At 34.9% G+C, this 12,851-nt stretch overlaps 1 protein-coding gene across 1 annotated transcript in view; it reads right to left on the bottom strand.

Moving 5' to 3' along the window:
- Window positions 1-12,851, bottom strand: part of LOC112044436 (transducin beta-like protein 2) — a 157,582-nt gene that overhangs the window by 24,107 nt on the left and 120,624 nt on the right. The gene's annotated exons all lie outside the window — the stretch shown is intronic.

Genomic DNA, 12,851 nt, shown 5'->3' on the forward strand with positions numbered 1-12,851 from the left:
GTAAATGAGTCCAAAATTCAAATTAGCCATAGAATGATAAACATGGTAATCATCTTTAAATATTGCTTTTTCAACGGGTTTCAATAATAATAAATGTGTTTTATACTACAATGACCGGATCATAGGCGCAATTGACTATATGCCCGGGCAGGGTTATTTACTATCTTTGACGTATGCTAGTTGACATATACGAAATTAGATTCTATGTAAAAATGACATCCGGTGCTTACTGATGGACATCATACAGTGTAGTTAAATGACATTTTGTCAATTGATTTGATGTTTATTTTGAATAGGTTGATAGTAAAGACATAGATCAGAGGGCTTAGTGGCAGTTTGATACTGTTACTGTCACGTAACGTAAACGCGAATTTCTAAGGAATTGAAACAGCGCCATCTAGTGGCACTACTGCACAACTGTTTCAATTCCATATAAATTTGCGTAAACGTCAACGTGATAGTAACAGTATGAAAATATTGAAAACTCCCACTAGGCTCACAGCTGGTAATAACACTCGTACTTGTACTTTTATGCTGTACATTGACGGCGACTAATCTTGTTTCTTGCCTAAAATGTGTTAATATAATACACCAGTGTATTGATATGTTGGATACAAACACATGTGCAATTGTGCACTTTCTACGGCTTTAGTATTATAGAGTCCAATGGGTCGATAAAACTAATCAAACCAGAAATAAATTAGACACAGGACCAATCAGCCAATCAAGCCAGAATCTTAGCTTCGTGGCAACCCTTCCTCATATTATGCCAAAGGAAATACTAAGAAAATATGCTTCATTAAAGACTATTGATAGTCTGGACCCTTATAACCTATTACCTTTTAAAGACATCACTGTCCTACTCCAAAATCCATAATTGGCTACCGTAACGTAGGCTGGAAAATTTTGGGCCTTCAATGAGGCATGTCTGGCTATCGCAAGTTTTTAGTACACTGACTATGAGTAAGTCATAGTTGTGCATGAACACCGGTTACCTGTAGGTACTATGACGTAAATTATTGAATATTTTCAATTAAAACCATCCACTAAAATGTATACCTACCCACGTTAAATTTCTATTTATATATTAATCGATAAATACACCATCTATATAACTAAAATTATGGCGCATTTAAAGTTCAGCGCATGCGACATCATGTTTTATGTAGACACGTTCTCGAGGAAATATGACCGTCGAACCTTCCTGTAGCTAAAAATATATGGTCGAGGCTGCGCGTGCGACGCTCCGACATACTCGTATCAACACAATACAAGGTACGGTAGGCACAGCCATTGTTCCCGAGGAAGGTCGAGCCGCTGATAACGAGTATAATGGCTGCCTGGCGGCTTGACGACTCTCTTCACTCCCAAAATGGGCCACGGGCACACATCCTGTTGTACACATGCTATATTGAATCTTATATTTACCGCCCTACGTCTGAAAATAGGGTATTTTACCCATCACAATATGGGAAACCTTTACAAGAAAATAGCTTTGAAATTTGTTGTTAAAATGATTCATATAGTAAATGTTTGAAAAAATTTAACAAAATTATTTTAGCTGTATTCTTTTAACAGCTAAATTGTAATTCTTAAAAAAAATGTAATAAATAATTCTTGAAAACAAAATTTTGTTACTTTTCAAAATACTAGTATCTACCTGGTTTGTGCAACTGTTATGGGTCCTGTATTTCGTAAAGCTTTTTTTTTATTTTCCTCTAAACAATATGAGATATCAAATCGCCAAATTCTTTTCGAATGCAGAATTTTTGTAATTCTTGAAACTGAAAAAACCGTTACTTTATATTAAAATATCTTTGTTTTTTTTTAATGTGCAACTGTTCTGTGTCCTATATTTTGTAATTGTATATTTTGTTTTTTATATTCTCCTCCGAGTAATTTGAGAAATCAAACCGTTGATAACTTAGTTCTGAGATCACTTCAAGGGTCTAGCGAAAGGTTGCCAAGAATCTAAGAATTTGGCAACTCGGATGCGTCGTCGATATATTTATAGAAAACTATGGTATATTATTGAGGAATGCATAAAGGACATAATTCACAACATCGATCAAAATTCGTATCTAATGGCGCTGACGTTAGGGCTAAGCAGTTGTATGTTAAAAATATAATTGAAAAACATCAATTCTATTAAAAAATAAACCAAAAATGTATATTCTACACAGTATGTATACCTACATTTTTAGTATGAGCGAAAGTGGAACACGGAAAAGTGTATGTATGCCTTTATAATTACAGGAAGGAACTCCTTTGTGTTCTTTGTTTTTTGTAGTTTACAGATCCTCAAAATGTATGCCGAAGACCTTGCAGAGTTTTTTGTCTTTTATAAACATCTGTCTGTGGTCTATCATCACGATTCGTATGGCCATAATAACATACTATTTTTATGTTAAATCATATTCATAATTAAAATAACCGTACTAATTTAATTATGAATATGATTCTTAATCATGTTTAAATTTACGACATTAATGCAATATTATGAATAAATAAGTATAATTTTATTATATTTTATAATTTATGAGACTCATGCTTGCTATATGAGCAAATATTATGGAATTAAAATAGATTATAATTATTATACACGGAAGCGACTTAGCTATACGATGAAAAGGTAATTTTCAAGACGGTTCGTTAGTTGGCTCTATTTGGCCTAACATGCGACCAAAGATATATTTCGTGATGAGAAATAGACAAAATTTCAACCTATCGCGGCGGAGTCCTAGTCCCATCTCTTTCGTCCCAACGCAACGATAGCGATATTTCTAGTTGCGCTGCTATTGGTTGACATTTGTCATTTTTCTACCATAAATCTCACCTCGTTCGCGTGAAATTTAGTTTATCACAAATCCTACAAGAACCATGGATTTTTCCGGGATAAACAGTATACATATACATACAGCCTATACAAAACAGATTACTAGTGAAAGTTCCGTTAAAACCGAATAAGCCGTTGCGGATATTAGCCCGGATCAACAGACAGAAAGAGTGACAAAAATTTCAAAAAAGCTTGATTATTTTAGCATCGTGTTAATAACTATAAGCACTTGATAATACATAGTTATTTTTATAAACATATACTTTAATTTTATTCAAAGGTATTGATGATATATGAATTATTATTGCTTCAGATATTTTTCAATAAGCAAGGTATTTCCGTGATTCAATGGATTATTTATCTCGAATTCGTCAAATAGTGTTTGAGAAAGAGAGAATTCGAATTTCACAATGTCGAGTTATAAAACATCGTTACAGAATATCGCAGTCAATGTGAGGACATCCTTCTATAAATACATTAGGTAGGTATTTTATTTTTATATAAAGTGCAGAGTTTTTCGCTAATGCATCCTAACAAAAAATATAATTACATCATAATTACTTACCTGTCTGCTATAACGAATGCTGATTTTTGTTAATTTTAAGCAAATGATAAAGTTATTTTAGTGTAGGTATATGACGACATACCACCTTCGCCTTTTTACCATCGCACCGCAAGACATCGGGTGGGTTTTTATCCCCAAGTTGTAGATGTCCTTAGGACTCGTACAAAATTACATACAGACGCTTTGCGTCTTCTTTTCGCATACGCACGGCTAGAGTTTGTGAATGGGCAGCTTCTAGGAAAGCGTGTCCCATCTTTCAATGATATTCAGACGTTGTAGGGGCAACCCCAGGGGATCATTCACCCGCTGAGTGTCAAATTCTCAAATAAATAGAGGTTAAATTCGACATTAAGCGGCTGAATGATCCCCTGGGGGTGCCCCTACAACTGTATCTACACTTACCATCAGGTTAGATCATGGTAAAACGCGAGCCTATTTGCATAAAAAAACCGGCCAAGTGCTTGTCCGACCACGCGCATAGTACGGTTCCGTAGATTAAGTTTAGTATTGGAAGAAGATCCCTATGAGATAAACGAGTAAAAAAATGTAACCCCACTTTACATATTGGGGAGGTACCCTAAAAAGTTTTTTTTTTTAAAGATTTTATATTTCGACTTTGTTCACATATTCAATGTACATATTCATGTTAATAGTCTCTGCGCTAAACCGCGGACGGACGGACAGACGGACATGACGAAACTATAAGGGTTCCTTGTGGACTATGGAACTTTAAAAAGGTATCTAATACTGGTGATGGGTAGCTGAAAAGGCGTATCTAATTTGTCGCTTCAATGCATACTGTGTACGATATTTCAGTTGATTAGGTCTTTAGAAAAGCGTCGCTAGCTCGTCTCTCCTTGGTAGATGTATTGATCACGGTCCACGGATAGCCTTACCGATACGCCTCCGCGGTATCTATTGGCAACACAACAATACTTCCAATGGGGATAACTTTATAAAATAGATTGACTTGGCAATCGCTCTAAGCAATTATATCTATTGAATATAATATTATGTATTACTTGCGAGATATATTGTGTTGTGATGCGATGGCTAAGTTAATCTATTTTATAAAAAAAATAAAGATCCTTAACATTGATATGGTCTCTATAAGATGTTGTTACTCGTAGGTTAGCAAATTACGTAATATCTTAAGACAGAAGATTATTTATGTAAGGACTGAATAAAATAACCGACTTGGTATTACATAGATCTCACAACTTTTTACGGTAGAAGAACTGAATTGCGAGACTTGGTTTTTTTTTACAAGTATTGTTTTTGATGGCATTATTGTTGAATAACATGTATAGAAATAAATTAAATTTAAGTGTTTGTTTGGAATTTTTAAATAATTTTCACTAAATGCCTATGAAAGTATATCATCATATCAGCCGGTGGACGTACACTGCAAGACATAGGCCTTTTGTAGGGACTTCCAACCATCGCAATCATGAGCTGCCTGCATTCAGCGCATCTCTGCGATTCGCTTGATGTCGTCAGGTCACCAGGCGGGGGGTCGACCAACACTGAGCTTTCTAATGCCAGATCGCCATTCCAGCACTTTGGGACCCCAGCGTCCATCCGCTCTTCGAACTATGAAAGTATATAGGGTATTTTTGTCTATCGATACGCCTCCGGTGACAACAACAATACCATGTGTATTACTTTATTTACTGTAAATTGTTTAATGATATTCAAATAAATGAAATTGCAGTGCTTTTAATGTTAAATTACCGGATTGTCACTAAATGCCTATAAGATAGACATAATATAGGGTAGTTTAGTTCTATTCATTTATTAAAAAAGAAAAAAAATGAACTTTTCTGTCTATTTGTTCCGGCTAATCTCTGAAAGAGCTACACCGATCATGACAATACTTTCACTGCAAATAGCTAATATTACAAGCAGTAAATGCTACATATCCGATTATTTCCACGTAAACGGGACTTATAAAACGCAAATTATATTATTAAATAACATTTATTATATTAAAATTGATTATGCTTTATCAGATATGACGCTAGGTTAGTCGAATAGTGGATAGAAGCAGGCGTTACTTTGCGGAAGTTCATCATGATTATATAATGATTTATTTATTTTGCTATCATCCGCGAAAATTCGGCGAACCCATGCGACAACGTCACCCAGGTCCGACAAAATACTCTCTACGTACGTTTCACCCCGAAACCGGAGCATCCTCAGGAGATGTTGACTCTACAACGTGCAATTGCAAACGTGCTTTGCAATTGCACGTTGTAGAGTATTTTGTCGGACCTGGGTGACGTTGTCGCATGGGTTCGCCGAATTTTCGCGGATGATAGCAAAATAAATAAATCATTATATAGTCGAATAGTAACAAACTAATAATGTTGTATTGTAGGTCGCACGAAAATAGCTCCACTTATCATTTATGGCTTAGCAATTAAGGGCAACACTTAGGTATGTAAACCAAAGTCTCTATCCGTAGATAATAATTGATAATTTAGGTTACATTTTGCTTTGTTTCGTTTACAACTGGTGTGTTTATCGCGACATTAATGCCCTACAATCATAGAGTAATCTAATTCGTCCTGAGCCTAGAATGCGTGAACTAAAGGCAAATATTACCTTTGTAGATTAGAATAGGCTAGTTGACACTTTTCGTAAATGGTATTAAATAGTTGCTTATCGTTCTACTAGATTAAAAAAAATATATTTTATTAAGATGTGATTATACATAAAAATTTTAGTTTCATGGTATTACTAAACTGCACTGAAGGTAGGGATTTTTGTATTTTGTACAAAAATCAATATAACTTAAAAATCGTAAAATTTCGGCAACATATATTGCGTTATTTTAGTAGGCCTTGATGTCAGCTATCTCTTGTAAAGTATGTCTCAAAATTTACCAATATTTACGGGAAAGCCTGTTTTTTTTTGTTTACAAGTTAGCCCTTGACTACAATTCCACCTGATGGTAAGTGATGATGTAGATGGAAGCGGGCTAACTTGTAAGGAGGAGAATGAAAATCCAGACCCCTTTCGGTTTCTACACGGCATCGTACTGGAACGCTAAATCACTTGGCGGTACGTCTTTGCCGGTAGGGTGGTAACTAGCCACGGCCGAAGCCTCCCACCGGCCAGACCTGGACCAATTAAGAAAATCTCAATCTGCCCAGCCGGGGATCGAACCCAGGACCTCCGTTTTGTAAATCCACCGCGCATACCACTGCGCCACGGAGGCCGTCAAAATATGTATGTATAATTGTATATAGATATAGATTATTCATCTAATAGCAGACATTAGATCATTGGTGCCATTTCTGCGCCTAGTCATGCCGATACGCAGGTAAACTGCACGTCTACTTTATTGCAAATCGAACGAAAAACGTTGTACCCTAAGTTCTAGTCGCAGTAGGAGGGCAAAAACTTTATCTAGATAGCGGCTGAGGCATAGCAACCATTTTGAATAAGCCAACCGTTCAAAAAAAATCCAACAAAAACTACAGAACAATGGCTCAACCGCTGTTGCCGGGTAATGAGTTTGTACTTATGGATTGGGTGCTGTAATATCTCCTTTAGGATGTAATATTTTACTTTCTTGGTAATAATAGACTTCCAGGATGTGTGTAAATTTTCAATTGGAAGCGTTTATGATACTACTTACTAACTGACGCCGTGCGGTTTCACCCGCGTGGTTCCAGTTCCCGTAGGAATACGGGGATAATGTATATTAGTATAAAGGGCCTATAACCTTCCTCGATAAGTGGGCTATCTAACACTAAAATATTTTTTCAAATCGGACCAGTAGTTCCTGAGATTAGCGCATTCAAGCAAACAAACAAACAAACAAACTCTTCAGCTTTATAATATTAGTATAGATAAACTGGGTATGGGTATGGTAAGCGAAGGCTGGGAAATATTGTTCCAACCATTTGCAACGATCTTCCGGACACGGTCAAAAATCTTTTAAAAGATACGATTTACGAACGTGCATAAGCGGAAATTAAAGGAATACTTTTTAAGATAGCATTTAAAGCATCGCAGCAACGATACACTGTTGTTTTTTTTTACTACCCGCTAATGATGTTTTTTTTTTTTCTTTTTTTTTTGTTCGTTATTTAATTTTATTAATATTTTGTTTGTGTTGCGTCATGGTTAGGCTTATTTTGTAGAATAATAAATAAATAAAATAATTAAATTAGTATTCAACATTATTGATATCTACGAATAATGCCGAAAAAGAACACACTAAGTTTCTTTAGAAATTCTTGATCAATTTAATTCAACAATTTCAACAAGGAATGAATAATTTAATATTTATAATTCCTTCATTATATGATTAACAAAATTTCGGTAGAAGATTCTTAATCTTTAACTTTTCAGCATTAATCTCAGAGAAAAGTAGTTTTATTTCATTAATTAAAATTTAATTTACTTGTGTATATAATTAGCAAAAAAATTCAACATGTTAAAATTACTATTTTATACTGTATATGACATGTTACATTCATAGCTTACATACATACATTTTTTGGTTCTAAACCAACCAAACCAAACATTTCAAAGCATATTTTCTATGAAAAAGCAATAAACCTTACACGAGTTTCATTCTCGAACTGAGATGAAAGGTTTTCATTTTCTTAAAGCGATGAAGGTAACAAATGGAAGTGATGATGTTTCATCGTTCGAAGACTAAGGCAACAATATCTGCGGGCACATGTGAAATCGCCTCGAATATAACCGTTATGAAATGTACCAATACGTAGTTACAAAGTCGAATACTAAAGGCAAAGCTTACGCTTTGCGCACAAGTGAGATCGCAAGAAAACTTACCACCCGTTATAAAAAAAAAACTAAACAATCTATCGTTACAAAGTCATATACCTTATACGAGTACAGTGACACAAAAAGTGTGCCTGCCAGCCATCTTCCACATATACAATAACGTTTCATACGCAATTCAATTTGACATGAAATACATCAATATCGAGTTTAATCTACTGTTATTTCTTACTAACCATTGTGTTCGCATCGCAAAAAAAAGTCAGTAACGCGGTTTTGTTCAAACAATCATGGGAAAGATTGCGTCGAGACAATCTTGAAAGTGGCGTATCCACTGGTAGCGAAATCATGAAAACAATCATTTTTATATACATATATTTTCACACATCGTTCAATGTTTTATTATATTGCTTTTTTGTAGGTCAGTCACGCGTAAGTGACAGACAGAAGAGAAAACTTTACTCACTCGTGACTGGAATTAGCAATAGCAATATCATCCTCAGTATCATCATCCACTTATTTTTAATCAGCTTTTTATACGATTAAAATCACCACGCAGCGCCAATGCAGGTCAACTTATGGTGATTATATTTGATTATGTAACGTACAATAAATCGATTTATTATTAAAAGTACATTATAAGAGGATAAAGTTAACATCAAACGTAACTGACAATTACCAGAACCGACAGCTTTTGACGTGACAACGTCTGATAATTCGATGAAGCCAGCTGCACGCTCGAAATAAGATGACGTCATGCGTCGTTCCCTCGCTCTAGGGTTGCCAACTTTTTTTACAAGAAATAAAGTATATTCTGGTCTATGAAGATTACTAAACGATATTTTAGAAAAACTAACATTTTCTCTTGAAAAACCATTCCATCAGTATTTTCTTATGACGTTGTCACGTTCAACTATCGCCAGTAAACCGACTTTACAAACAACCGTTTTTTTTAACGTACAATCCAAGGCATAGAAATAAAACCAGCGTTCCAAAATAAAAATACAGTAACACAACTTGGGTTTTTTTATATAACATTAGGTGTAAAAAACAGACCCTAAGGTGCAAAAAAACTAGAACAGAAATAAGACAATAGACACGTATTTACATAAAAGCGTTTTAACTTCCTATTGCAATTTCTCTCAAAGACTCATTCCATACAATACAAATACTCATAACAGCAAAGACAATATAAAATGTAACCGAAGAGTTAAAAACGATTCTTTTATGAAGAGTTATTTTTTTACATAACAAGAAGAATTACAGAACTTGAAATTAGTATATTGACGAATTTTAGCAATTAATTGCAGTTCCCACTTAAAACAATGGCTCTGATGGCGCGTGACCATGCGTGTAGTTACATTAAGAACGGAACAACACAATTAGTGACAATAAACGTAGAATAATTGCAGTAGCAGTCTCGATGCAACTGAGGAATTAACTATTATACATTGTATTTACACTTCTATTTTCTTTTCATCATCATCATCATATCAGCTGATGAACGTCCACTGCAGGACATAGGCCAGTTGTAGGACTTCCAAACACCACGATCGAGAGACGCCTGCATCCAGCGAATCCCTGCGACTAGTTTAATGTTATCAGTCCACCTGATGAAGGGTCGACCAACAGTGCTTATTAGTGCAGTATTTTACTTTTACCCCGGTCAAAATAAACATTCATCCCTGCATAAATTTCCAAAAGATAAAAATATCTAAAAAAAAAAGCTTTTTAAGCTATTGTTCTTTTCATGAAAGAAGTCCCCCAACGGCGCTAATGTCTTGATGGCGCTCATTGTCATATTTTGGTAATGGCATTTGTGTAAGGCGCTGTCAAATTTAGTTCACGTTTTAGCCGCGGGAGTTCTTTCATGAAAAGGACTATAAGTGATCAGTATTATAAAAAAAAAATATATTGTACGAACACATCACAGAATTATTTAAAAAAAAAATTCTTCCACTTCTTTTTTCTCAACATTCACCATAACTGAGAAAAAACGATATTAACATTTTATTATACTTATAATACTCACCATGTATGTTGTTTACGGAGTTAAATACTTTGAAATTACAGCATAAGTAACATTTAGACTAAATTTTTTTAGGACAATTAAGATTTTTTTTTGTAGATAACTGAATGGCCTACCAAAAATTTTGTTATTAAATTTAGTCGATGTAAAAAAAATTAAACCGTAACTTTGCTCTAGCATATCTTATTTGCTCAACTTAACCCAGGTTTGATTATTATGACGGTTTCCTTACCACCATGTAAAATTTATTCCAACTCCCAATTTTTGGACTAAATTGAACAGACTTGACGACATACCTGTATCAACCGATAGATTGATAATTGCGTTTGATATAAATAGGTTTTACCAGATGTTACTCTCGTAAGACCTAGAGTAATAATCTAAATAAAATATTAAGTAATCATCTTGTAGAATAATGTACATATTCGTTACATAACATTAACAATATGTACCGAAAACTAATAAGACAAATTACATAGGTGTAACAACTTCAAATTGGTTTTCATTATGTAAACAAATTGATACAATCTCTTTACGTAGTAATGGTATAATTATGTAGATAATAAATGAAACAATACTATGTACTTTTACTGTTTCTAAAATATAGGTTTGAAAATTAGAAAACAATGTTCTAAAGTTAGCCGAACGATGATTCGAATCTAAAATTTTAATAAAAAAACTCAAAAATTAACCAAAACTAAAAAGCAAAAAATAACATCTTACCTATGTACTACCTTCTGATCAGTTTGAAGGCGGTGCCAATCCAGTGTCGTGTTTTAACTAAAGCTGTAAAGAGTTACAGAAATTTTGTAATTTAAACGGCTTGACATCACTGGCTTGGCACCGCCTTCAAACTGATCAGAAGGTATCATAATACAGTCACAACCCATCTAGGTGGAAAGTTCTCGTCAATACAAATTAATCAAGCCCAAAAGGTAACTGCTGTAAATCGTTGACGAGTTTCATCGTCTGTGTTTCGGCTCCATCATCAGACCAACTCCAGTTCCAGAAAGTTACCCTCGATTTCTCCAGGATACCATCATCAGACCCTGACTTGAAAAAAATGGGACCATCTTGAAAGTAAACCCTTCTAAACAAAAAAAAGAATTTTCAAAATAGGTAAAACATACAGCCGAACGTAGAACCTACTCCTTTTTGGAAGTCGGTTAAAACCTCCTTATAACGTATTTACCAGCATATTACGTACCTATAGGAGTATCAATACAAGCGCGTCAATAAGGTAGCTAATAAATTAATAATAAGGTTACAGTAATGTATTAAATAATAAGGTTACAGTAATGTATTAAGAGCCGTGATAGCCTCGATATGACCTCTGCCTCCGATTCCGGAGGGCGTAGGTTCGAATCCGGTCCGAGGCATGCACCTCCTACTTTTCAGTTGTGTGCATTTTAAGAAATTAAATATCACGTGTCTCAAAGGGTGAAGGAAAACATCGTGAGGAAATCTGCACACCAGAGAATTTTCTTAACTCTCTGCGTGTGTGAAGTCTGCCAATCCGCATTGGGCCAGCGTGGTGGACTATTGGCCTTACCCCTCTCATTCTGAGAGGAGACTCGAGCTCAGCAGTGAGCCGAATATGGGTTGATGACGACGATAACCCATAGGAGTATCAATACAAGCGCGTCAATAAGGTAGCTAATAAATTAATAATTAGGTTACAGTAATGTATTAAATAACGTTTCCTCTAATTCATTGCGTATTTTTAAGTTAATGTTTAGTTAAGAGGAAATTGTAGTACTTAGACCTGTTTGTTTCACATTTTTTACATCCTTAATAGCTTAATATATCATAAAGTATTTATAATAACACACAAATCTGACGTGTTGTGTGAATTAATCCGCCTTTATAAACTGAACAAAAATCAAGAATATTGCCGTGAAGAATGCTAAAAAACAAAGTTAGAACATCTCAGGAGAATTGTTAGCCTGTTAAAAAATCAACTACGTCAATCTACTTCAGAAAGTGTGCTATACCTTATCGCGTAATAAACACTCTTTCTGATGCATGCTAATCCAGCTTCCGTTTTTCTAACCACTTATCTTCATCGTCATCATGGCCGTTTACATTACAGCCCAGGCCTACCTCCCTATAGGAGAAGGGATATGGAGTTTAGACATACCTTTCCAACTTTCAGACTCCAGGCTGAGAATTTCAGAATTTCTTAGAAGATACTTAATGGGTCGTTACCAGGACTCGGATCCAGAAGCTCATGCACCGAAGACCAACGAGGCAGTCCCATCTACAGAGTGAATCTTTTCAAGTCAAGGGTGATTAGGCACCTTCATAGTAAGCGCATTCGACTGTATCTCATAACATTACGTGACGTTTCAAAAGTGCTTGTAAACTAATTGAAATAATTTAACTTTGACATTGAAGCCTGCATTCTCTTACATAATACCTTCAGACAAATCATTTTAGTATTAAAAATTAAGTGAAAAATTATGTCACTAAGTAGGCAGCATCGTTTGCACGTATGGCCGCCAAAGCCTGTGAAAAATAACCGAATAAATTCGCAAAGTACATTGTTACAAAATTAAAAAAAAATACACAATACTGTATACAATAGCAAGAAAACGATTGCGAAATGCTAAAAGCCAACGTTATGAATGCTGAAAACACAATGATTATGAGCAAAG

Source organism: Bicyclus anynana, chromosome 14, assembly GCF_947172395.1.
Source record: "Bicyclus anynana chromosome 14, ilBicAnyn1.1, whole genome shotgun sequence".
NCBI lineage: Eukaryota > Metazoa > Arthropoda > Insecta > Lepidoptera > Nymphalidae > Bicyclus > Bicyclus anynana.